Source organism: Colobus angolensis, unplaced genomic scaffold (genome assembly GCF_000951035.1).
Source record: "Colobus angolensis palliatus isolate OR3802 unplaced genomic scaffold, Cang.pa_1.0 Scaffold80, whole genome shotgun sequence".
Taxonomy (NCBI): domain Eukaryota; kingdom Metazoa; phylum Chordata; class Mammalia; order Primates; family Cercopithecidae; genus Colobus; species Colobus angolensis.
This window is the reverse complement of record NW_012121821.1, coordinates 2,996,492-3,019,543: the sequence shown is the minus strand read 5'-3', so window position 1 is coordinate 3,019,543 and position 23,052 is coordinate 2,996,492. Positions and strand designations below refer to the sequence as shown.

The window sequence follows — 23,052 nt, the reverse complement described above, 5'->3', positions numbered from 1 at the left end:
GGGGATGACTTTCACAATAGCATCCATTTCTTTACTGAGCTATAGCTGGCAGAAATAAGGAATTCACAGTTGCCGCAACAGATCATGTATGCTGAATGCAAAATCACTCTTTTCTTCTCATCTCTTTGAACCTGAATTTGCTTCCATTGGACACCTCTTGTAAAATTTGTGATTTTGTTTCCTTAGGAATGTGTGAGTCATATTATTGTAATACAATGAGTGATATCTATGTCTTTAAAACAAAACATTTTGAAGAAATATCTTTAAATGTCTTTACCCCAAAACTTCAATATTTTGAAGCTTTGATTTGTGAATGACACAAAAACATGTAAGTTCTGAAATTAAAGAGGAAAGGAAATTCAAAATGCTATTCAAACAATCTGAACTAGATAATTCATGGAAAAATTCCTTATGGAAGCAATTATACTTAGAAGGGTTAAAAGCATTAATGCATTTAAACGTTGATTTAAAATGATGTGTTGTATATTTTATACAAGCAAATTGAGTACAGCTAAACCTCACCTACAGGATTTTAGAGTACAATAGTTTTAGCAATTCAGAAGAAACAAAGTGGTGTTTCCTACATTAAATGGAATGGTTTGGCAAATGTGTCAGTGAAAGGAAGAATTTTCCACTTGAATAAAGAGCAAGAAGAATCCCATTTGTGAGTAACCCTCTTCATGATTATTCTTTATTTTTATAAAAATTTCAGGTGGTTATTTTTACTCTTATTCCAAAGGCTTAGATTCATTTTGAAAGTACAGGACTTATGAAGACACATATTATGAATATGTTTTACATCCTTGTTTTGGTGCTTCAAAGATTCTAAAGCAATTTGAATTCTGCAATTAGATGGCATCACCCAGTCAGTGCCAAGATGTCTTCTATTTTATCCTATAGAACATCATTCTTCATGCTGGTTGAATTTAGAAAAACTATTACAGTCAGCTCTGGACTGTGTTATCTGCTTTCTCCTTGACAGCATTAAAGAAATATCCCGTTTGAAGTTCAAGAATATCAGTTACCCATCCATTCTTTCTTGGTTGCTCTACATTCACCGGTACTGGGTATTCTACTGCTGGGAAGAAGCAGGAGAGTTCCCAGTGTCCTCATAACTCTATGGGATACTAAGCAAATATGCTATTATCAGTGTTTTCTTTTCATGGGTTCTCTAGTGCCACATTGTAATGACAACACGTTTGAAGACCTTCCTTTTTCTTAAAGTCATTAAGTAGTTTTTTAAGTTACACGTTAAATACACAGAATTGGTTAATCATAATCCCTAGTTTGTGGCATATATTATTCTTCATCATGAATTTTGTCTTTTCCTTCTCTTTATGTTAGATTTAAAAGTCACTGGAATCATAACTGTTGGTAAGCTTTATGAGATGTTTTCCTGGAGCTTGACCATTGATAGACCCCTTTTTGTTAATCTCTCTTAAGGTAGGGGCCGGAGGTATTAGGAGTGTTCAGAATCTTCTTAGTTATTTAGAACAGTTCAAGAAAAAAGATTGCACCAGCCAGAGGGCTAAGAAACCAAAGTGGTTAACAGCAGACTATTACTTAATAGTATTTTAAGTAGAGAATTAACAAACTTCTTGGAAACTGCCTCCTGACTGACTAATGACTCGTGGAGTTCTAATCCCTTACTGTCTTACTTAAAAGTACCCATGAACTCTTGTTCTGGCAAAAAGAAGAGAGTATTCTCAGATGTTTGGCCAAGAAGTAACTCAAACAGAGGTGAAACCCAACATCCAGAAGTCTTGAGCAATCACCTACTGTGTCCACTTTTGCCCCCACTAAGTCCATGAGAGAGAGAAAAATGCACAGAGGAAAAGGCCAAGTAAATGTATCCTCTTTATTATTTACCAGAGCTTCAACTGAAAAATCCTGAAGTGGTCTCCTGATGGACTAAGTTGTACCATACAGAGCTATAAGAGCCAGAATTCAGGAGAGTCCAATCTTTTGGCTTCCCTGGGCCACATTGGAAGAAGAATTGTCTTGGGCCACACATAAAATACACTAATGATAGCTGATGAACTAAAACAAGTAATAATAAAAATAAAAAAGAATCACAAAAAAATCTCATAATGTTTTTAAAACATTTACAAATTTGTGTTGGGTCACATTAAAAGCCATCCTGGGCTGTATTACAGCCTGTGGGCTGTGGGTTGGACAAGCTTGAGCTAGATGGACATTTACAGCCTTAGTCTACTTTTCCTGTGCTCACTCCCAATCCTGCTTCCCTCAAGATATTTTTAACACCCCGGCAGTGTGGAAAGATGCCTCTAGAGAAAAACGCACCAATGAAAAGAAGCCCTAAAGGAGAGTTTGGCTAATGTACTAGTTTCTGACCTTCTCAATGCAGAGGCCCCTCCCAAGTAAGATGCAGCTCCAGGGCCATTGACCTGCCCCAGCTGCTGGGGAGTAAGCAAACACAAGGAGGCTAAAATCTTAACAGAGCTATGGCTTTTGCCTACATCTCCCCCTAAAGCTCCACTCCCAGTGGTCCAAAGATGGTGACTGGATTTGACCATTCATATTAGCACTTTCTCTGATGAATGGGGTGGAATATAGTGGAAAAAGAGTATAAAGTAGCAGAAGGCACCTTAAGTTTCTCTAAGTTTTATGATATTTTAAGCTGTTCTTTGAAACTTGTTCTATAAATGTAGATTTGGTGCTTCCTGAAGTAAACATTTATATACATACACAGAAATAAGGTTTCTTAATACGAACTCTACTATTTCCATGACTAATACAGGGTAACTTTAAACAATTCTGTCCCAAAGAGGTAAATATGAATGTTAACAGAATCATAATTTGCTTTTATTCATGTCAAAATCTATGACTCCTGTCTAAACTCAGAATAACTACATCAGCTATTTTATAATCACAAGCCAAATATGTGCGTTTCATTAAATACCCGTTCTAACTGTAAATACTTTTATGGCCCTCCTTTCCTCTTCCTGAAAAAGAAAATGGATTAAACACTCTTAGGGGCAAAATGCACTTGCTTTGGATAAAGGGGAAATACATTATTCATGTTATTTGGGAACTTGTCATTTTAATCATATCTCATATAGCATAAAATGTAAAAATAAAAGGATTTTTTAGTCTTCCATAAGGTTTAATGAAATTTTTAATACTGATAATAGTAAAGAATGACATGAGTGTCCTATGAAACCAAACTTTAAGTTTGTATTAGAGACTTAGTATTCAATTAAAAATATTAGGGAGATGTATTTTCAATCTCATTCCTCCCCATTAGTTTTCAAAAATAAGATAAATTCCAAGGACAAGGGTATTTAGAACTAACAGATTTTACCATATATCAGTGTCTGTTAAAAACAATCTGTTGATTCTCCTTTATTTGACAGATTGCTGGCGAAATGAAGTTCAACCACTTGAAGGGTTTGTCCAAATCATTAGAGAAAATCTGTACAGACTTTGAGTTTGGCATATTTTGCAATAATTTGTGACCTTGCCCACTTAGAGATGAGGAATTTAATCATGTCTGTCTCATATTTGTGAAGGAAAGAGAGGATACTACACTTGACCTTAAAACCTAGAGTTAGTATATTACTTATTTGACTTGCCTCCTCTTTCTATATAGGACATCTTTCTTTGCTTATATCAGTCTTGACTAATTGCCCAAAGAATTCTGGACAATTGACAAATGCAGGAAGATGTCAAATATTCATATCTATTACATTTCTAAACTTTGATGCACCCAGGAAAATTGTCTTCAATCTGCACCCAGAATAATGCCATAAACGTTTGTGTGGAATTTTTTTTCCCAGCCTAAAATGTAAGAAAATATACTTATCAATTAGGTCTTAAGGGAGTAAAGTATACATCAGTCTTTCTTGCTGCTCACATTTAGGTACTTGGGAGTAGGTAGTAAAAAATGAAGCTGAGAATCTGAAATGTCCAGTAGCCCAAGATGTGTATAGTCAAGCTGATTAGAATACATCCAGGAAAAGTCAATATCTATTGAACAATCAAAGTCTGGAAGATAATCCCCATAATACCATACCCTTGACACCAGGGAGGAGCTGATAACCTTAAATTAAGAGGCCACAATAGGAATTTGAAGGTTCTGCCCTCTCTGATCCACATTTTTCCTGTCTTTGTTATTCATATCATTAGATGCTTCATTTATGTAAATTTGTATTATTACAGAAGATATATAGTGTGACTTTTACACTAGGACTTTACAGCTATACCACTGTTCAAGTGTGTACATGCCTGGTTCTGATTCATCTGGTTAGTTCTACTATTGAGCCCCTGCAAAAAAATGAGTGAGGCCGGACACAGTGGCTCACACCTATAATCCCAGAACTTTGGGAGGTCAAGGCAGCCGGATCTCTTAAGCCTGAGAGTTCCAGCCTGGGCAACATGGTGAAACACTGTCTCTACAAAAAATACAAAAATCAGCTGGGCATGGTGGCATGCACCTGTGGTCCCAGCTACTCAGGACATTGAGGTGAGAGGATTGCCTGAGCCCAGGAAATCAAGGCTGCAGTGAGTCATGATGGCACCACTGTTCTCCAGAGTGAGACCCTCTCTCAAAAAGTAAAAATTAAAAAAAAAAAAACAAAGAGTGTATCTCAGGGATGAGAAACCAAAGTCAGTTGAATCAAGCAAGTATGAAATGTCCTAAAAGTACACAGTTTCTGTCCAAAGAAACTAAGGCAGAATCTACTATTAATGAGGACATGACCAACATGGGAAAACATACCAAGGGATAAGTACCTTTGCTTCTCAGTCCGGCTGTCCCTGCATCCTCGCAAGTGTTCCAGTGGGCCAAGTGAGGACAATGAGAACTAAGGGCCAGGGTGTACTCTGCCTTAAGTGTCAGCCTTAAGAAAGAACCTAAAATTATGTGTACAAGTGTTAAAATTACTGAATATTTAAGAAAGTAGCTAAATTACATTACTTCTTTAGAGATATGTTTCTACAATTATGAAGTCAAGACTGTTAGCATTGCAAATATACCTGAGATTCTGCCCTCTCCCATGTCTTGTTTTGTTTTCCATAGTAGTTATCACTATATGAAATTAACTTACCAATTTATTATTTTTTTGTTTCTCAGTCCCTAGCTAAAATGTAAGCTACAGGAGGGCAGATCCTGTATGTCTAGTTCACCTGTTATCTCCAGTGCATGGAACAGTCCTTAGCAAATGTTAGGTATTTGATCGATACTTGTGGAATGAATGAATAAGCAAAAGTCAGCAGGTAGATTTTCTGTGTGAGGAATCTGGGACCCTAAGACTGGCATACTTTCCTACAGAAGAAGTGCAACAAGTCCTCTGTTGACCACGTGTTTTCTGTCTCATTGTATGCTGCAGCAAATACTCACATTTGGCCTTGAAGCTCCACCCAACATGACATTTCCAAGAAAATGCCTGCTGCCCAAGACTGATGAATGGAATATAGGTCAGCCAGAAGCTAGAGACTTTGAAAGGCCAGAAGTTCCCCCCAGCCTCATTTGTTTCTGTTTGACCAGAAAATGTCTGTGTGGTCCTAAAACACCCGAGGAAAAAGTTGAGCACCATTTAATAATAAAATTGAGAGGATAAGAGTGATTCATTCACACGTTCTGCTTGTAGAAAAGTGCTAAAAAATTTGAGGAAGAAAAGCTGGTCTATAAATAGAGCAATGCAGAGCCAAACATATTACTTATTATGGCAGGTACACATTAAGTATCTCCTCCAGAGAACTGATCCAGTTTGCTATGTGGCTGTGGGTACATACTGAGTGCTCCTCAAATAGCACAAGGCAAAACCAGCACCTTGGTTTGTGTGTTCAGAACCATAGCTTTCATTAGTGATTTGGAGAAACGACGGTCTATTATGTTTGAACTTCTCTCATGCCTTAGTAAACATTGGCTGAAATACAATAAAGTGGTGCATATGCAGCAAGTGATTTTGAAACAATAATTCTTCCAGCATGCAATTTAGGAGAAATTTTTTTATGGTGACTGTGCTTTGGTATTTCCTGAACCCCCTGTTTGGGAACTCCTGTGTTACAGGAGAGGTGGCACTTGGTCAATGTTGTGCTCCAGGTACATGTAGGAGTGACTCTGATGACAGCTAGCAACAGCCTCCAGTGTCAGAAAAAATTTACGGGCCGACTGAGGATATAGCCATAAGAGCTATAAGGAAAAAGTCTTTTCCCTCTGTTACTTTTGCCCTGAAAAAAAATTGATTCTCCCATTCCTGGGTTTGGTAGACCTTCGACCCTAGGGTTTTAGGTGACTTTAGAAAATTAGGCTGGGTAGAAGGTGTATGGCTTGATTGGCATTGAGGAAAGTGAAGAAACATCTTACATAGTTTACTTTTGAATAGAGTAGTTGGGCCTATTAATACTCTTTTTATTTTATTTTATTTTATTTTCTGAGACGGAGTCTTGCTCTGCCGCCCAGGCTGGAGTGCAGTGGCCGGTTCTCAGCTCACTGCAAGCTCCGCTTCCCGGGTTTACGCCATTCTCCTGCCTCAGCCTCCCAAGTAGCTGGGACTACAGGTGCCCGCCTCGTCACCCAGCTAGTTTTTTGTATTTTTTAGTAGAGACGGGGTTTCACCGTATTAGCCAGGATGGTCTCGATCTCCTGACCTCGTGATCCGCCCGTCTCGGCCTCCCAAAGTTCTGGGATTACAGGCTTGAGCCACCGCGCCCGGCCTACTCTTTTCTTATCTATTGACCTTATATGATTCAGAACAGCGTCCCAAATTTCAGTTACTCGTATGTCATCTTCATTACTTTTGTTATGTATTTGTGTTCCACCTCTACTATAATTAATATGATTTTAATTAAGTTTAAATTGGTACACTCTTTTACTTAGGTTTATCATAGGCTTTACTATCTGTAATTTTATATGCTAATCATATTTTTCTGATATAAATTTTTTCTAACTCTGAAAATGAGAAACAAACGTTTCTGTGTCATCTTAAATCATCTTGCATCCAGCAATATCTATACACACCTACTTTGGGAAACACTGACTTGGAATGAGATTCTTCTCAGAAGACATGACTTTGACAACCACAAAACTTCACTTTGTTGGTAGTCAGTAAGTAGTTGTTGATTTGTAGTGCAGAAACATCATTTGAATGACAGTGAAAGGCTTTGGGGGCTTCTGTTAACAAATGAAAAGAAACAAGAAAAGAGAAAGAGGAGGTTGAACAATATTACGCCAAAGCTTAGGGAATAACAAGAATGAAATGATCATTGGAGTAACCTAACCCAGAGCGAGAGTAAGAGAGAGACAGAGAGAGAGTGAAGGTGGGGAGAGGGGAATAATTATACAAGTACTAGTTACCATTTATTTCATGCCAGTGCCAAGTATTGGACTAGTCATTTTCATGAATATCATCTCATTTCTTCCTCAGAAACACCACCAGGGGGAAAATAAGTTTTATTCCCCTCTTACACATGAGCAAACTGAAGTTCTTTTATTTATTTATTTAATTTGTTTTTTTGTTTGTTTGTTTGTTTTGGCTGGGGGGGGACACAACCTTGCTCTGTCACCCAGGCTGGAATACAGTGGCACGATCTCAGCTCACTGCAACCTCCACCTCCCAGGTTCAAGCGATTCTCCTGCCTCAGCTTCCTGAGTAGTGGGATTACAGACGTGCGCCACCACGCCCAGCTAATTTTTGTATTTTTAGTAGAGATGGGGGTTTCATTATGTTGGCCAGGCTGGTCTTGAACTCCTGACCTCATGATCCGCCTGCCTCAGCCTGCCAACGTGCTGGGATTACAAGTGTGAGCCACTGCACCCCGCCAGCAAACTGAAGTTCTGAGAGCTGAAGTCGCTTGTCTAAAATCACAGGGCTAGAAAACAGTGAACCTTGGATAAACCCTAGTTAAATATAAATTTTGACCAGATTCCTGAGTAGTGAGGGAAGGGAGAAGGTGGTGGAGAGAATCCTCACTTAGAACAAAATGTGAAGACTGACTTCTCGAGGCCAGTTGAGCCTCTGCTCGGAAGTATCCAGAAAGTGTGAGTTGAGCAGAAGCCTCTGAATGTGGGTGATCTCTGTCCATCCAAATCACAGACTCCATCTCAGTCCTCATTGACTAGAGCCCTAAATTAGAGGGGGTTAATGAGTAATGGCTTGGGGTCATAGGGCTCATGCCATTATCTCTCTAAGTAACGGAGTACTGGGAGAAACTGAGGAGGCGAACTACCAGGGCTTCGGGTCGTGTTATTCCATGCACTTATGCCTTTCAGAGCTTTCCAGTCAAGGAAGAAAATTAAAATTGGTCAAGCAGGCTTTTAACTACTTATTCTGAAACTGGTAACATCATAACTATGCTTTATGTTTCCCCTTTAAAACCACGGAATAATGGAAAGCGGTAAGATAACACTGAGAAAATGAAACGAGTCACTGTGTTCTGTGGCATCATAGTCAGTCTTGACTCACTGACTCTGATAATATCTATATATAAATATATAAAATATATAAGAGATACATAAATTCTTTTAAAATCAAATATTCTTATACATTTCTAAAACCTATTACTGGGCTACACATTAAACAGATGTTATTAACATTTCCCCTTCAAAATGTGGGTGGAAATACTTTACAGCACCTGGCAAATCTCTTTGATCTCTTCAGTTTGATTGCACCTCTGGAATCCCCCTGCCTTCTGCATGGAATGTAAACCACTGACACATTGATTCCTTGCCCTTCACCCGTGCACATTCACTTCATTCTCCTTTTTTCCTCTGGCCCATCCTTTACTTGCTCGCTACATCCATTATAACTAAAATGATCTCTCCCTTTTTGATTCTGAGTGTTCCTCTAAACTGACCCTTATACATTCATTCAACACATAATTATCCAACAGTTACTCGTTGAGCAGTCACTGTGTGCCAGGTACTGTTCCATGTGCTAGGAATATAGATGTGAACCCAGCTTATTAGCCTCTGTCCTCCTGGAGCTGACAGGCCAGCAGGGGAAACAGGCATTCAGCAAACATTGAATGCCTGGTCTAAAGTCAGGCTATGCTATGTACAATAAAGGGAAATGAACTAGTGTAAGTAGTAGAGTGGTGGGGGCAGAAAGTTATGGGGTCCATGCTCAGACAGAAAATCTGAGGCCTCCATGGCCTCCAAAGGCCAAGGTTGGCCCCCATGAGCTGGTGACTTTGGAGTAGCCTGAAATGAGTGGAGAACCATGTAATGATCTGGAAGAAGAGGATTCTAGGCCAAAAGAAGAGCAAATGCAAAGTCCCGAAGTCAGAACAAGCTTGGCTTTTAAAGAAACTGAGAGAAAGAAACTTCTGCTAACAAGTGAAAAGAAACAAGGAAAGAGAAAGAGGTGGCTGAACAATATTACTCCAAATTAAATGGCTAAGCATGGCCAGAAAGGGGGAAGCAAGGCTGGGGGTGTAAGGGATGAGTCTGGAGAAGAGACAAGGCTGCATCCTGTAGAGCTTTTAGGCCATAGTAAGAGTTTGAATATTATTCTGAGCAGTATAGGAAGCCATTGTAGGGGTTAAGCTATTGATGTAATTTCTTTTTCGTTTATTTCATTTTCTCTGGCTGCTATATGGAAAATAGACTTTTAAGGAGGTGAAAGTGGAAACAAGACAACCAGTTAGCAGGCTGCCACGGTATTTCAGGCAAGAAATGATGGTGGCTTGGACTAGGAGGTGGAGGTGGAGGTAGTAAGAAATGGTCAAATTTTGAAGACAGTATCTAAAGAACCTACTGACAAATTGGATGTGAGATGAGAGAGGAAGAGAAGTCTGGTCTAATTCCAGGGTTTTTGCTCTTAACAGTTGGGTAAATACTGATGCCATTTACTGAAACAGAAAATAACCCAGGAAGAAATGGATCAGTGGAACAGGAGAGTGGGGAACTCAGAGAAGAGCTTAGGTGGAGATAGAAATTTTGAAGCTCTCAATTTGTCAATGGTATTTATACCCATGGGGGTGGGTGACAGGTCTTCTAGGTAGCGCAGACAGAGGAAGATTCAGCAGAAGATATGAAGAAACAAAAGCAGTGGTCATGAGATCAGGAGAATGTAGTATCCTGGAAGCCAAGTTATGAGCCATGTCACTAAAGAGGGAGAAAAAAACTAGGTCAAAGATTGATGATGAGATGAATGAGAATTGGCCATAAGATCCTATAAGAAGGGAGGTTTGGTGACCCTGACAAAAATAGATTCAGTGAAAAGGCAGGAGTAAAAGCCTGATTTGAATGGGTTGAGGTGAGAATAGGACTTGAGTAACAGGCCGAGAATGTGGACAACTCTCATCAGAGTTTCTCTATCAAAGTGAGCAGAGAAATGGGAGAGTGGCCACAGGGAGCATGTGGTCTAGGGAGGACTTTAAAATATATACATAAGAGAGGATGCTGCGTGTTCATGTGCTGATGTGACTGATCTAGTGGAATGAGAGAAAATCGTGCAGGAGGGAGAGGGGATAAAAGCAAAAGCAGTCTTTGAAGAGGCAGGGGTGCCTCCAGTGTGCACCACCAGTTCAGCAGGAGGGAAGGCAGCGTGGAAGGGCACAGAGGCAGGAAGGTGCTACAGTCCCTGCTGAGAAGATCTGTGAGTCATCTTCTGATAGCTCTATTTCCTTAGTGACATAAGAGATGAGGTCATCCACAGAGGGTATGGAGGGGAAGGAGATGTTCAAGGCTCAGAGAGAGAGAGAGGAGGTATCGTTTCAAAGACTGGGACAGTGGATTACCTAGGACACTGTCAGAGGATTACTCTGCAGTGCAGTATAGCCCTCACTAATAGACCCCTCTTCCTTCTTACAAACACTGCCTCCTCAAATTAAAAAGGGACAAATTAAACTAACCTGTCTAATGCTGATGCCCATGACATTCCCATATAGCGTATTCCATTCCTCTGGGTTCTCTCCCCTTACTTCTCCCTTCCATAATCATTTTTTATAACACCCAGAATATTTTATTTTATTTGTTTCCCCAGCTGGAGTGCAATGGCGTGACCTCAGCTCATTGCAACCTCTGCCTCCTGGGTTCAAATGATTCTCCCACCTCAGCCTCCCGAGTGGCTGGGATTACAGAGATGTGCCACCATGCCTGGCTAATTTTGTATTTTTGCAAAATGTGTTTAAAAAAGAAAAGAAAAACAGGATTTCGCCATATTGGTGAGTCTGGTCTTGAAATCCTGACTTCACTTGATCCACCTACCTCGGCTTCCCAAAATGCTGGGATTACAGGCATGAGCCACCATGCCCGACTCAGAATATTTTATATTTTTATTGAAGCTTTCAGCAGTTTCACTCATCCTGTTTCAAGTTGCTCTGCAATTGTTTTCCTGGATTGTAGACTTACATTTAATTTAAGGTTATAGTCCCTTAAATTCAAGAAAATGTGTGTTTATTTTGTTGATTGGTTGGTTGGTTTTGAAGCAGGGTCTTGCTCTGTCAGCCAGGCTGGTGTGCAGTGGCACGATCATGGCTCACTACAGTCTTGACCTCCTGGGCCCAAGTCATCCTCTCACTTCAGCACCTGAGTAGCAGATACCACAGGCACATGCCACTATGCCTAGCTAATTTTTTTAAAAATGTTTTGTAGGTACAGGGTCTTGCCATATTGCCCAGGATGGTCTTGAATTCCTGGGCTCAAGCAATCCTCCCATCTCAGCGTCCCAAAGTACTGGAATTACAGGCGTGAGCCACTGCACCCAGCTGAAAATGTATCTTTATTAAAAATTCTCCCACAAAGTTTTGCCCAGTAGGGTTCATAGCAGGGTGCAGCCCATGTTTGTCAAATTAAAGAGTCTCCTTTCATCACCTGCCTTAGGATCTCATCAATATTATAAATCAACCCTTACACAATGATGAAATAGAATGATAGAGTGGAACTCGCAGTGCTCTTACTGATCTTTCTCTAATAAACACCTAAAAAAATATGTGCATGCATCACATACACATATTTTCCCCTTTGTGTTCTACTTTCACTATTGGAAACTCCACATCTACTTTCTTCTGCTTCAACATTTTTAGACACAGGAAACTTACTATCTTACAAAGTAACCCCTGCTTTTTTACATCTCTCTTGAACATTCCTTATCCTGATGGACTGAAGTTTCTTATCGTGAACCCACTGGCTCTTCTAATCTTTCTGAACTTCCCCAAAGTCAGTCATTCAGATACTTGAATATATCTATCATCTCTTCCTTGAGTTGCTGTTGTTGTTTAAACCAGATAAAATATGTTCCTTCCTTGGTTCTGCCCTATGTGACATGTTTTCCATATCCTGCTAGTCTTTCTTTAGTTTGTCAATGGTCTTTAGCATGGAGCAGTCAAAACTAGACACTTCACCATGCTGTTGGTCTGAAAAGAACAGAGTTCAAGAAGACCATTAGCTCCCCTGATCTGGATGTAAGTCTCAATGCAGATTATTATTGTATTTTTAAATGAAATAATGATGTTTGTTTACATTGAACTTGCCATCAACTAAAACGTATAGGTGTTATTCTTATGAATTGCCCTTAAGAGCTAGGTTTCCTCCCTTGAGGGGTAGGACTCTGTGTAATTCTGTGCAACTCTGTACCCTTCATTCAGTTGTCTGCACATTTATTTCTCTTCTATTCAGCCAGTAATGTTTGAGAAAAGGAGAGGAGGAAGAGTACTTACTAGTGAGCATCTGTTATGTACCAAAAGTCATGTTGGTCTTATTTATTTAAAAAACAGAGGTGTTATCCCTCTTTTGTGGATGAAGAAGTTAAGGCTCACAGAGGCTAAGGTAACTTGTCCAGGTCTACCCAACAATGGGGCCGATATTTGAGTTTAGAATCCCATTAATTCAAAGGCTGTCTTCTTTCAGTTATGTACACAGCTCTCGAGTGAGTCAGCCTCTTTTTCCAACTTGGTGAAATAGTCTCTATTCCTGATCATCACATATATCTACTACTCTTCTTAGCAATGAATTAGCTACAAATTTGATAAGTATCAAATAGTGTTAAGAATTTTGAACATAGCAATGCCAGGGACAGAGCTCTGCAGCATCCCTGGCAGAGATCTTGCCTTTTACCCACGCATGCTGATTTACGGGCTTTGGGTATCATTTTCACTCAGTTCATGATAGTCCATCCATCTGCAGGTTATTCTGAGAGATCTTTCTAAAAGTCCCACTGAAATACTAAAATATCATACCTAGTATATATTATCTTTCTATATGGTGGTGGTTTACCTTCCTTATTCTTCAGTGGTATAATAATCCTTTCTAAAATGTTACCAGGACATATCTCAGAGGTCTAAGATTTCTAGCATCCTTCAATATAGAAATTGAGGTGCTTGCTCATTCCAGCCTTTCAACATATCTTTGATTTTTTATCTGCATTTCACAGTCACATTTATACATTATTTTATTTATCTGGCCTAACTTTATCTGACTCTAGAAACTTGAATATATTCTAAGCATCTAGGGCATTCTTTTAATATCATTTTGCCTACCTTTGGCATACATTTTCTTTTAACCTTAAAGTCAATCCTTTTTACTTTAAGATTTTTCTCCTTTGAAGCCACTGGAGATACTACGTTGGAATTGAGTAGCTCAGTATTTCAGCTAAATGCTAAAAGTAACTTTATACCAACTTCTACAAGCAGAGACTTCTTGCCTATGTGCTTTTTGTTTGGGACTACAGAACTTGGAAAAATTTTCTAGTTGTCCTGAATACCTTTTAGCTACCATTCTTGCAGGATAACGTTGCCTATAAGCTAATAAAGCCTATCCAGGATCTTTTCTTTCTAGGAGGCTAAATGAAGGTGGTTGTCATTATGGTGGCAAGAGCTCTTCTTCTCCTCTTCAGACACAAGGAATGAAGGAAAGAAAGAGTTTATAATAAATAAAGTGGCAAATCTTTAAAATGCTGATTATTTCAAGTGTTATCTAGGATACCAAAAAATAAACACTTCTAATTGTTCATAGGAATATAAACTTTTTGGAAGACACAGTGGTATCATCAATAAAAATGTTTAAAAATGTATGTTTTTCCAAACATTTCTGGGAATATATCTTATAATAATACTCACACCTGTGCATGACGATGTAACTGTACTTGCTACTCATAAAATGTGGTGATTTTTAGAATCATCCCAATCTGATAAAGGAGTGCTTCAAAAAAATATATAAGTAGACTTGACAACCACTGTTATCATCAGTCACTGCCTCTGAGGGAGAATGTCAGTTAGTTTGGAAGAGGGTGGCACCAGGAATAGGAAGGGACCTCTCCCAACTCTGATTCACTGTTGAAAAGTGGGAATGGAGGCCGGGCACAGTGGCTAATGCCTGTAATCCCAACACTTTCAGAGGCTAAGGCGGGCAGATCACCTGAGGTCAGAAGTTCGGGATGATTCTGGCCAACATGGTGAAATCCCATCTCTACTAAAAATAGAAAAAAAATAAAATAGCTGGGCATGGTGGCTCGTGCCTCTAATCCCAGCTATTCGGGAGGATAAGGCACAAGAATCGCTTGAATCCAGAAGGCAGAGATTGCTGTGAGCCAAAATCACACCACTGCACTCCAGCCTGGGTGGCGACAGAGCGAGACTCCATCTAAAAAAAATTTAAAAAGGAAAGAAAAAAAAGGAAAAGAAAAGTGGGAACAGAGAGTTCCTTCAGTCAGCTGCAAGAGGACAAGTAGAGTGGAGTTGACCATGAAAGTGGGCAGGACTGGGCATAAAATATAACAGCAAGTCAGTCTGTACAGAGATGCATGTTGAAGTATGTTAATAAAATATTGTAAGCAACTGAAAATATCTATCAATAGAGGAATGGTCAAACAAATTAGGATGTCATTATTCTAGGAAGGTTTATAAGACTGTTAAAAGTATGAGGTAGACCTATAGGCCATGTCATGAAAAGATCTCCAAGACATACTGGTATGTTGGGAAACAGCAAGTCATTTCGTGTTGTTCAATCCAATTTAAGTGAAATGTTAGTGTTTTAAAAGAGAGAGCGAAAAGTTGGCACAAATTTTAACAGTAGCTTCCTCTGAGATGGGAGGAGTAGAAGGAGAGTGCAGAGGAGTGCCCTCAGGCTTTGCCCAAATCCTTCTGTCTCATTGGAATCTTATACTAAAACACATTTGTTTATTACCTGGATAATTTTTTTAAACTGCTACAATGACAGGAAAGAATATTGGTGAATTGAAGCTGCCTATCAGAACCATATCTCGGGTGGGTGGAGGGCATCCCTGACCTTGCCCTGCTGATGAGGAAGAAGATGAGGCATCTCTGCCAGCTGAAAGCACGCAGAGCCAACAACCATATAAATATTTCTGCATGTGTCAAGAAGACCATTTGCAAAAGAGAACACCAAAAACAACTCACTATTTATGTGAGTAAGAGAAAATAGAGGATTTGGGGGGGAAAAATGATCAATAGTTTGAAATATTTCAACTCATATGGAAAAGAGATTATCATGTCTTTCATGATCTTAGAAGCAGAACTAGAACTCATAGGCCAGAGGGCACCAACCAGCATGACACCCTCTCAGCAGTCACCATCTAAACACAGATGCATCTTGTCTGGCTGGTGAATACTGGGAGGCAGCACTTGTTGCTCTTCACCCTGTTTCACATCCGTAGCCTGTACATGTGTGTCCTGCACAGCTTGCTTCTTTCAGTTTCTGTGACTAGCACCTGTGTTTGGATGTTTGACTCATACTATGAGGGCAAGCTATAGGGAATCAGATTTGGGAGCAGCTTAAGGTAGAACTTTCTAAGCACAGAAAGGCAGCACACCTGCCTGGTTAGGAACGCAGGCTCTGGAGCTAGCCTGCCTCATTTGAATGCTGGCCCTGCCACCTACTACTGTGTGGAATTAAGCTGGTTGCTTCAGTTTCATGCCTCAGTTTTCCCATTGTGTGAAATGAGAGTGTAATGAGGATTATATGAGTTAATACACATAAAGCATTAACATTAGTTATTTATCACCATGTAACAATATTACTACAAATTTAGCAGCTTAAAACAATACACGTTTATTATCCGATGGTTTCTGTGGGTCAGGATTCTAGGCACGGCTTATCTGGTCCTTTTTAGGGTCTCACAAAGCTACAATCAAGGTGTCAAATAGAATAGCAGTCTCGACTGAGTCTTGACTCAGGGAGGATCTACTCCCAGGCTCGCCCAGGTTGTTGGCAGAATTCAGTTCAGGGCTTTGGTTTCTTGCTGGCTGTCAGCCCCAGAGGCTGCCTTCAGCCCCAGCCTCAGAGCCCACAAGGGAGACAAGACTGTAAGCATGATGGGTGCTACTGTCTTATGTGCATATTCAGCATATATGTAACAACATGCATCCGGAAGCTTCGCCATATCTGCTGCTTAGAGGTAAGCCACAGGTCATGCCCACACTCAAGGGAAGAAGACATCTAAAGGTGGTGAACATCAGGAGTTAGGGATCATAGAGAACTGCCATAGACACCATCCTCCATGCATACCAAGTCAAGCCTACTACATATAAAGTTCTTAATAAATGTGAGGTATTATCCGTGGAAGCTGTCTGAAGAAGGCATAGGTGACTTTCTGAGAGGATTAGTTTCTCACACTGGGGGTATCCAGACCGTTACTGGGTGGATACTGTAGACATCTAGCAAAGAAAACCAAATGGAAATAGGTGTTGAGCCAGATAGCTCCTGAAGGTCACCTGAGATTATTCTGTCACCAGACAAGGTGAACCAACTGCCCCCTCCTCCTTCAGCACTGTCCTGAGTTCATTACTACTTTCTTTTTGCATACTGTCTTTTTTCACTTTTGTCTGATTTCACCTGTGTAAAAATGGAAACTAGAACATCCCATATGATTTTCTCTGAGAATTCTTGAGAGTTGCCCTGTTCCCTCATAGAGTAGTCATGCTTGGGGGTGGGGTGGGAGGAAGGAAATACACTTTACCTTTACTACAATCTACAGGTTTGTTTCTTCCTAAGGAAAAGGAACCCAGGCCCTGTTTACTTTTACAGTGTCTCTCAAAATTCTAACCAGATAGGTGTGCCTAGACTGTACTCAATAAATACCATCTAACATCTCCTGGAAAAGGGAGAGATAATGAATTGGACTGCTAGGCTCTTTCTAGATCTTGCTGCTGATATATGAGGGTTTTTACCTGTTTGATTCACTCCCCAGTTCATGTGCCTCCGCTGTTTCTGTGGAAGGCCTGGTAAATATAAACTCTCTGTTGAGTACCCCAGCCCTGGAAGAGGACTGATAAGGCAGTTCCATGGGAGGCAGCACAGAATCCAGAAGTGTGGGGGTTTTTATGCCTGAAAAGTTGATTTAAAACATATGTATCCTTACATATTGATTTCATAAGTGCATACGCCAGCCCTACTTCTGCATTCAGCCTCTGAAACATGTGACTGAAGAACCATATGTGCCTGATATGCAAACACCCAAAGACACCCTCTGCCGTGCCCATACCTAACTCCGAGCCCTGTTGTGCTGGGGAAAGTAAATGGAAATGACTGAGGACAGTCATGTTAGTAACTAAACATTAGAAATACAATAACCATGCAGCATCTCTGTTATTTCTTTAATTCAGGCAATTTCCCAGTAGAGTATTAAGGTGTTAATTGCTTCTGCACTTTTCTATTTGACAGATATGTCCTTTTTCACCTAGGTAAGGGAAGCAATTACTGTAATGCTCTCATGGGCTTTGTGAGATATTCTTTAATGACTTTTAAAGGCATCAGTAGGGCATTGTGCTTTTAAAGGGAAACTGTCCTCTTTTCTGTTTGTGCTTGATAACAAGAGTGGGTATTATATTCAGACTACATGATGAATCTGTGAAAGGAAAATATGCAATGAAAAAAATAAAGGAGTAGTAATACATTTTCAGGAAATATGTATCCAGATTTCAGATATGAGAAAAATATGTTCTTATATGTGCATGTATCACTGAGCTTAACAAAGATTAAACACAACAAAAAAGATACTCAGCAGGCATATTTCTCTGGAATTTTAATACAAAGTTGTTATTCTCTGGAACTGGTGTGGCCTCCCAAGTGAGGGTTTGGCAGGTCGTTTACTCAATACAAATCAGTAAATATTCTTTTACACATTGTGTGAAAGTGACTTTCACAGGCTACTTGAGCTACAATTGATTTTGCAGTTTCATGTTTACATTCAAAATAAAAGAAAAATAGTCTTAGAACTTTTAATTAGAATTCAGAACTCTTTTTTGATAAAAGTCACTTTGGCAACCTGGTCAAGCCAACACAACCCATGTTAACCAAAGTGATAGTGCAGAAAGAAGACTGAATGTGGAGTGAGAACTGAAGTTAGAGTTTTAAGTCCTCGCAAAAGGATTTGCCTGATACCTGTCCTTAGGCAAGTTGTCTAACCTTGAAAAGCTTCAGATTTTTCATTTGTAGGATCCTGGGTTTCTGTGAGAATCAAATGTATGTGACTCTTCTGGCCAACTTAAGTGCTCTCTGGATATACAATTGTATGATCAAAGGAAGACCTAGGTTTTGTGCTGCCTCAAGTTTATACAATTTGAGGGGAGGGGGCTCTTTAAGAAAAAAAATACAAAAATATAATTTTTCGAATTTGACAAAACCATATGATGCTGTGAATACATTGCTAGGATGCCTCCCAAGACTTTGGAAGAAGCCTGTGCCAGTTAAGGTCCCAGAAATTAAAGACTCAGTCACTTAGCCTGTGCAGCATTATTACAGACGTACAGAATGCTAAAGCTGTAAATGGCCATACCTCTCACCTGACAGGGGTTCACACTTGTTTTTTTAGCAGTAGAAACCTCTTTTCAAAATCTTATGTGGAGGAATAAGAGGGAAAAACTGACTAGTGTAGCTGAAGATGGGACCTAGGACTTAGAGATATGCCCGTTTGGTCTCTATCTTCCCTGGAAGAATTTTAGTTGAGGCCCGGTGTGGTGGCTCATGCCTCTAATCCTAGCACTTTCAGAGGCTGAGTCAGGAGGATCACTTGAGGCCAGGAGTTTGAGACTGACCTGAGCAAATAACAAGACTCTATCTGTACAAAAAATTTAAAAATTAGCCAGGCGTGGTGGCATGCACCGGTAATCCCAGCTACTCAGGAGGCTGAGGCTGGAGGATCACTTGAGCCCAGGAATTCAAGGTTGCAGTGAGCTAGATCATACCAGTGCACTCCAGGCTGGGTGACAGAGTAAGACCCTGTCTCTAATACATACATACATACATACATACATACATTGCCTACAAACTACCCCCCAACATACACATTTTAACAACCGTGAAACTGGGATGCATTTTATAGTTGCTCTTAGACATGTGATAATCATGATATTATTATTATTGCCTGTGCATGCACTTAACTTGGTTACAGTTCCTGGTGATATCATTGGATAAATATAACTCCTTGAAGTTTCAGGAAATAAACCTGAAAACAAATAAAACCTGAAATAAACCTGAGGAAGGAATATATACTGTTGTCTAAAATGTTCTGTTGACACTTTTCCATAAGTTCAAGAAGCAAAAGTATCAAAACTTGCCAAATGAGGATCCAATCAAGTGGGGAAGGAAAAGGGGTGCTCAGAAGCAGTCCCCAGCCCCCTCTCCTGGAGGCACAGAGTGTTAGGGTCTTGCAAATGACTTTCTTGGCCGACACTTGTGGGGTGAGTATAACCTGAGGGTCTGGGAGAGGGCCAACCTCCACCCCTCAGTACCACAGTCCCTGGTGCCTGTCCAAGGCCAGGCTATGGGCTCAGATGTCACGCTTTCCTTGCCTCCTTCCTGTCACCTCCAGAGATTTGGATTCAGGATTTGCTCCTGGTGTCCAAAACTTTGACAGGAAGCTTTCTTTTCTTTTTTTCAGATGGAGTCTCACTTTGTTACCCAGGCTGGAGTGCAGTGGTGCAATCTCAGCTCACTGCAAACTCTATCCCCTGGGTTCAAGCAATTCTCCTGCCTCAGCCTCCCCAGTAGCTGGGATTACAGGTGCCTGCCACCACATCCAGCTAATTTTTGTATTTTTAGTAGAGACCGTCTTGGCCAGGCTGGTCTTGAACTCCTGACCTCGTGATCCAACCACCTCAGCCTCCCAAAGTGCTGGGATTACAGGCATGAACCACCGCGCCAGAGGCTGATGCTTACCTACAAATCTTGATAGAACAATTAAAGTTTTTTGATCACAATCTTCAAAACTGCAAAGATAATAAATAGAGAAAGAAAATTGAAACTCTTAAAGAGAAGCAAATAGCATGGTAGAATCAATTAAACACTGCACTGTGTTGATGCAGATTGCTAAAGACCAGAATAATGCTGAGAAGCACACAGATAGAATTATAAGTACTATTAATCTTGTAGATGCAATGTATCAACCTAGTCCCTTGGAACCCGTGATCAGCACAATGCCTTCCCAGACTGTCTCACCTCCGGAACCTACTCAACTGCATAAGACAGAGCAGACTTCATCTTCCTGACCAGTTGGACCTGTACTAGTTACCTTGGGACACCATTAGACTCCAACACCAAATAGTAGAGGCAGTGACCGTTCACCACCTAGTAGCAGTCTTAACTTCTCCAAGCCATGCCAATGGCTTCTCTAAATACAGTCCCAGAGTTCTCTTATTCCAGCAGTGAAGATGAATTCTACAATGCTGATGAATGTCATCAACATGGCTCATCCCCAAAGCACTTAATAGATTCTTCTGAATCTGCCTCAATCTTGACACATGACAGTGCGGAAAACAGACTAAAGTGCCCAGATAGCACAGAATCATTTAATTCTTTCACATCCAATGGAACAAGTGATGCTGACTCATTTGATTCACCTGATGAGAGAGCTGACGAGGAGAAGGAAAGGTCCATGGAGGAACATAAGAGCGTTGTCACGTACCTCTAGTCACAGGTTAGGGTTAGTATAGATCTTACTAAAGCAGTTCTTCCAACATTTTTTGCTTGAAAGAGGATCTCTTTTAGAAGCATATGTAGACGTTTTTTGTATATCCAACCTTTTTGCGAACATTGGTGACCAGGGATTGAATGGTTCAGAATATGAAATGGTGCCTCTCAGCCATTCATGCAAGAAGGAAAGAATCGATTACCAAAAAGCCATTTTAGCAAGATCTTTCAGTGTCACTGGACATTACCAAATGATACCAAAGAAAACAAAGGGCTAGTTTTAGAAGGACTAGTTCCCTGGGTTTCCAAAAACAATGTAAAATTTGTGGCTGAACAGATTTCCCATCATCTACCTACTTCAGCCTTTTATGCTGAGTGTTTATCAAAAAGATTCAATTCATTTCTGATATCTGGACCTAATCAAAATTCCTTAGGATGTCAATTGGGATAAACAACATAGGGTGGGGCCACAAGCCCTGTGTCTTGTGTTTAAATTATGAGAAACATTACATCCTCACATTCCCCAGTGTTTAAGGATGGTCTATCCTCACAGTGCTCCGAATGGAACCAGGAGGAGAAGCAATATTAATTATTCCAAAACTGGTGATAATGCAAATATCATCTTCCACACTGAACCTTTCTCTGGGGAAAGGAAGCACAGAATTACCACTGTGATTTTTTTTTCTCCAAATGATGAGAAGCCTTTTACTCAATTGAAGGGGAATGGAATGGTGTAATGTATGCAAAACATGCAACAGGGGAAAATGCAGTCTTTTTAGATACCAAGAAGATGTCTATAATCAAGAAGATAAGAAGTTGAAAGATCAGAAAAAATATGAATCCCACTGCCTTTAGAAGGATGTCACTTTCAACTTAAGAATCAGAGACATTCAGTTGCCATGTAGTTGTGCAGTTTTGAGTGAGTTTCTTAATCCTGGGTTCTAATTTGATTGGACTGTGGTCTGAGAGACAGTTTGTTATAATTTCTGTTCTTTTACATTTGCTGAAGAGTGCTTTACTTTCAACTATGTGGTCAATTTTGGATGACTACGGGGTAAATAATGAAGACAGAAATAAAGATGTTCTTTGAAATCAGTGAGAACAAAGATACAACATACCAGAATCTCTGGGACACATTTAAAGCAGTGTGTAGAGGGAAATTTATCGCATTAAATGCCCACAAGAGAAAGCAGGAAATATCTAAAATTGACACCCTAACATCACAATTAAAAGAACTAGAGAAGCAAGAGCAAACACATTCAAAAGCTAGCTAATGGCAAGAAATAACTAAGATGAGAGCAGAAATGAAGGAGATAGAGACACAAAAAAACCGTTTAAAAAATCAATGAATCCAGGAGCTGCTTTTAATTGATAGATGGCTAGCAAGACTAATAAAGAAAAGAAAGAATAATCAAATAGATGCAATAAAAATGATAAAGGGGATATCACCACCGATCCCACAGAAATACAAACTACCATCAGAGAATACTATAAACATCTCTACACAAATAAACTAGAAAATCTAGAAGAAATGGATAAATTCCTGGACACATACACCCTCCCAAGACTAAACTAGGAGGAAGTTGAATCCCTGAATAGACCAATAACAGGCTCTGAAACTGAGGCAATAATTAATAGCCTACCAACCAAAGAAAGTCAAGGACCAGGTGGACTCGCAACCGAATTCTACCAGAGGTACAAAAGGGAGCTGGTGCCATTCCTTCTGAAACTATTCCAATCAATAGAAAAAGAGGAAATCCTCCCTAACTCATTTTATGAGATCAGCATCATCCTGATACCAAAGCCTGGCAGAGACACAACAAACAAAGAGAATTTTAGACCAATATCCCTGATGAACATCGATGCAAAGATCCTCAATAAAATACTGGCAAACCGAATCCAGCAGCACATCAAAAAGCTTATCCACCATGATCAAGTTTGTTTCATCCCTGGGATGCAAGGCTGGTTCAACATATGCAAATCAATAAACATATTCCATCATTTAAACAGAACTAAAGACAAAAACACATGATTCTCTCAATAGATGCAGAAAGGGCCTTTGACCAATTCAACAGCCCTTCATGCTAAAAACTCTCAAGAAACTAGATATTGACGGGACGTATCTCAAAATAATAAGAGCTATTTATGACAAATCCACGGCCAATATCATACTGAATGGGCAAAAACTGGAAGCATTCCCTTTGAAAACTGGCACAAGA

General features: G+C 39.9%; 1 protein-coding gene and 1 pseudogene across 3 annotated transcripts in view; both read left to right on the top strand.

Moving 5' to 3' along the window:
• The window catches only part of GRIP1 (glutamate receptor interacting protein 1), a 318,436-nt gene that overhangs the window by 82,994 nt on the left and 212,390 nt on the right, over positions 1 to 23,052 (top strand). The window lies entirely within an intron of this gene.
• LOC105502727 overlaps positions 19,747 to 23,052 on the top strand; it is a 5,831-nt pseudogene continuing 2,525 nt past the window's right edge.